Genomic DNA, 5,323 nt, shown 5'->3' on the forward strand with positions numbered 1-5,323 from the left:
AAATAAAATAAAAACAATTACAAGAGAATGCCACAATTATATACCAACAAATTAGAGAACTTAGATGAAATGGACAAATTCCTAGAAACACACAAATGACCAAAACTGACTCCAGAAGAAATAGAAATTCTGAATAGACCTATACCAGGTAAAGAGACTGAATCAGGCTGGGCACAGTGGCTCACACCTGTAATCACAGCATTTTGGGAGACTGAGGCAGGTGGATCATGAGGTCAGGAGTTTGAAACCAACCTGACCAACATGGTGAAATCCCAACTCTACTAAAAAAATACAAAAATTAGATGGTCATGGTGGTGTGCACCTGTAATCCCAGCTCCTCGGGAGGTTAAGGCAGGAGAATCGCTTGAACAAGGGAGGCAGAGGTTGCAGTGAGCTGAGATCATGCCACTTTATTCCAGCCTGGGCAACAGAGCGAGACTCCGTCTCAAAAAGAAAAAAAAAAATGGTGAGATTGAATCAGTAATCAAAAACTTCCCAACAAAGAAAAACCCAGGACCAAATGGCTTCACTGGTGAATTCTAGCAAACAGTTGAAGAATAAGCAGCACCAATTCTTCTTACACTGCTCCAAAAAATAGAATAAAAAGGAAGACTTTCTAACTCATCCTATGAGGCCAACATTGCCCCAATACCAAAACCAAAGACAACACAAGAAAATAAAATTATACACTAATATCCTGTTGAATGTAGACACAAAAGCTCTCAATAAAATACTAGCCAATGGAATCCACTGAGTATTAGAAGAATTATACATCATGACCAACTGAGATTTATCCCAGGAATGCAAAGGTAGTTCAACATGAAAATAAATCAATATATAATATACCACATTAATAGAATGTAGAAAAAATCTGAGGATCATTTCAACTGATGCAGAAAAGCCTTTGACAATATCCAACATCCCTTCATGAGAAAAATACTTAACAAAATAGGAATAAAAGGGAAATTTCATAACATGATTAAGGGCATATATAGAAAAACCGACAGCCCAATATCACAAGCAATGGTGAAAGACTAAAATCTTTCCCCTCAGATCAAGAATATAAGTATGATTACTATCACCACTGCTGTTCAACCTTGTATTAGAAGTTCTAGCCAGAACAATCAGGCAAGAAAAAGAAACAAAATTATTGAAATAGGAAAGGAAGAAATAAAACTATCTCAAGTTGCAAATGATATAATTTTATATACAGAACATCCTAAAAAATCCATATCCAAAAAGAACTATTAGAACTAATAATCAAATTCAGTAGTTGCAGAATACAAAATTAACGTGCAAAAATCAGTTGTATAGCCAGGTGTGGTGACTCATGCCTGTAATCCCAGCACTTTGGGAGGCCGAGGCAGGTGGATCATGAATTCTGGAGTTCAATACCAGCCTGGCCAAGATGGTGAAATCCCGTCTCTACTAAAAATTCAAAAAAAAATTAGCTGGGCATGGTGGCAGGCACCTGTAATCCCACCTACTCAGGAGGCTGAGGCAGAGAATTGCTTGAACCCAGGAGGCGGAGTTTGCAGTGAGCCGAGATCATGCCACTGCACTCCAGCCTGGGCTTCAGAGCAACACTCTGTCTAAAAAAAAAAAAGAATCAGTTATGTTTCTTTTTTTCTGTTTTTTGATAGGGTCTAGCTATGTCACCCAGGCTTGTATGCAGTGATGCAGTCAAGGTTCACTGCAATCTAGACCTCCCATGTCAGCCTATTGAGTAGATGGGAGTGCAGGCATGCACCATCATGCCCAGCTAATTTTTTAATTTTTTTGTAGAGATGAGGTCTCACTATATTGCCCAGGTTGGTCTCAAACTCCTGGGCTCAAGCAATCCTCCTGGCATGGCCTCCCAAAGTACTGAGATTGCAGGCATGAGTCACAGTGCCCAGCTTAAAATACTTACTTTCCATACACTAGAAATGAATAGTCCAAAAAGGAATTTTTTTTTGAGATGGAGTCTCACTCTGTTGCCCAGGCTGGAGTGCAGTGGTGTGATCTCAGATCACTGCAACCTCCACCTCCTGGGTTCAAGTGATTCTCTTGCCTCAGCCTCCCAAGTAGCTGGGACTACAGGCACCCACCACCACACCTAGCTAATTTTTTATTTTTAGTAGAGACGGGGTTTCACCATGTTGGCTAGGCTGGTCTCGAACTCCTGACCCTAGGTGATCCACCCACCTCGGCCTCCCAAAGTGCTGGGATTACAGGTGTGAGCCATTAGTCCAAAAAGGAATTTTTTTTTGAGATGGAGTCTCACTCTGTTGCCCAGGCTGGAGTGCAGTGGTGTGATCTCAGATCACTGCAACCTCCACCTCCTGGGTTCAAGTGATTCTCTTGCCTCAGCCTCCCAAGTAGCTGGGACTACAGGCACCCACCACCACACCTAGCTAATTTTTTATTTTTAGTAGAGACGGGGTTTCACCATGTTGGCTAGGCTGGTCTCGAACTCCTGACCCTAGGTGATCCACCCACCTCGGCCTCCCAAAGTGCTGGGATTACAGGTGTGAGCCACTGTGCCCGGCCAGGAAATTTTTAAAATTTCACTTCTAATAACATCAAAAATAATAAAAATACTAAGAAATAAATTTAACCAAGGAGGTGTAAACCTTATACCCTGAAAACTGCAAAACACTGCTGAAATAAAGAGAACTTAAATATATGAAAAAACAGCCTTGTGCTCATTGTTCATGAATTGGAAGACTTAATATCATGAAGATGATAGTATTCCCAACAAATCTAGAGATTCAATACAATGCCTATCAAAATCCCAATGGCTTTTTTTTTTTTTTTTTAGAAATGGAAAAGCCAAATCCTAAAATTCCTATGGAATTGTAAGGAGCCCTGAATAGCCAAAACAATGTTGAAAAGAAGAACGAAGTTGAGGGCTGGGCGTGTTGGCTCACGCCTGTGATCCCAGCACTTTGGGAGGCCAAGGCGGACAGATCATGAGGTCAGAAGTTCGAGACCAGCCTGACCAACATGGTGAAACCCTGTCTCTACTAAAAATACAAAAATTAGCTGGGCATGGTAGCATGCGCTTGTAATCCCAGCTACTCAGGAGGCTGAGGCAGGAGAATCACTTGAACCCAGGAGGCAGAGGTTGCAGTGAGCCAAGATCACGCCACTGCACTCCAGCCTGGGCAGCAGAGTGAAACTCCATCTCAAAAAAAAAAAAAAAGGAACAAAGTTGAAGGACTTATGCTTTTCTATTTCAAAGCTTACTACGAAGCTACAGTAAATAATACAGTGTCAGGCTGGGCCCAGTGGTTCACCCCTGTAATCCCAACACCTTGGAAGGCCAAGATGGGAGGACAGTTTGAGCCCGGGAATTTGAGACCAGCCTGGGCAAAATAATGATTTCCTTATTTCTATAAAAAAAAAAAAATTTTTTAATTAGCTAGGTGTGGTGGTGTGCACCTGTAGTCCCAGCTACTTGGGAGGCTGAGGCAGGAGGGTCACTTGAGCCTGAGAGGTCAAGGCTGCAGTAAGCCTTGACTGCATCACTGCATTCCAGCCTGGGTGACAGAGGGAGACCCTGTGTGTAAAACAAAATTAAATTAAGTTAAATTAAATCAAAACAGTGTGGTATTGCCATGAGGATAGCCTTTGACGAGAACTGACACCTTTTCATGATTAAAAAACATTCAAGAACGTAGAAATAAAAGTTTCACAATATGATAAAGGCTATATAAATCAATGTAATATAATTGAGAGTCTTGACATAAATCCATATATATGTGGCCAACTGATTTTTGACAAGGGTGCCAGGACCAGTCAATTGGAAATAGTAGTCTCTTTAGCAAATGGTGCTGGGAGAACTGGATAGAATGAAGTTGGACGATTACTCCATACTAATACAAAAAATTAACTCAAAATGGATCAATGACCTAAGTGTAAGAGATAAAGCTATAAAACTATTAGAAGAAAATGTAGGGGTGAATCTTCCTGACTTTGGATTTTGCAGTGGTTGCTTGGGTATAACACCAAAAGCATGAGCAACAAAAGATAAATTGGGCTTCATAAAAATTTTAAAGTTTGGTGTATCGAAGGACACTATCAAAAAAAGTAAAAAGATAGCCAGGCGTGGTGGCAGGCACCTGTAATCCCAGCTACTTGGGAGGCTGAGGCAGGAGAATTTCTTGAACCCAAGAGGCGGAGGTTGTCAATCACGCCATTGCACTGCAGCCTGGGCAACAAGAGCAAAACTCCGTCTTAAAAAAAAAAAAAAGAAAGAAAGAAAGTGAAAAGATGACCTGCAAAACAGAAGAAAATGTTTGCAAATCACATAGCTGATAAGGGTCTAGTATACAGAATATATAAAGAACTCATAACACAACAAGAAAGACACAAATAACCCAATTTAAAAATAGGTGAAGGATTTGAATAGACGTTTCCACAAAGAAGATCTAGAGATGGCCAACAAGCACATGAATAGCTGCTCAATATAATTAGTCATTAGGGAAATGCAAATCAAATAAAAATGAGATGCCACTTCAAAACCACTAGGTTGGCCATAATCGAAAACATGGAAGATAACAAATGTTGGTAATTGTGGAGAAGTTGGAACCATCGTACATTGCTGGAGGAAATACAAAATGGTGCAGTGCTGTAGAAAGCAGTGTGGTAGTTCCTCAAAAGTTAAACATAGACTTACCATATCTATATGACTCAGCTATTCCACTCCTAGGTAAATACCCAAAATAATTGAAAAGAGGTATTCAAACAAATACTTGTATATGAATGTTCATAGCAGCACTATTCACAATAGCCAAATGATGGAACTAGATAGTTCCACAACATTGTGAATGTACCAGGAGTCACTAAATTGTACATTATAAAATGGGTAATAGTTAATTTTATATTATGTGAACTTTACCTAGATAAAGACAAACATACAACCAACTTTTACCACAGTTACGATATGACCCAGCGATACCACTTCTTGGTTTATGTCTGAGATAATTGAAAACACATGTCCAAATAAAAACTTATATGTGAATGTTCATAGCAACATTATTTAAAATAGCCAAAAGTGTAGCTAGGCATAGTGGCTCATGCCTGTAATCCCAGGGACTTGGGAATCTGAGATGGGAGGATTGCTTGAGGCCAGGAGTTTGAGACCAGTCTGGGCAACAAAGTGAGACTACATCTCTAACAAAGGGAGAGAGAAAGAAAAGAAAAGATGTCCAGGTGCGGTGGCTCATGCCTGTAATCCCAGTACTTTGGGAGGCCGAGGCAGGTGGATCCTTTGAGGTCAGGAGTTTGAGACCAGCCTGGCCAACAGTGAAACCCTATCTCTACTAAAAATACAAAA

The sequence above is a fragment of the Colobus angolensis genome, unplaced genomic scaffold (genome assembly GCF_000951035.1).
Source record: "Colobus angolensis palliatus isolate OR3802 unplaced genomic scaffold, Cang.pa_1.0 Scaffold183, whole genome shotgun sequence".
NCBI lineage: Eukaryota > Metazoa > Chordata > Mammalia > Primates > Cercopithecidae > Colobus > Colobus angolensis.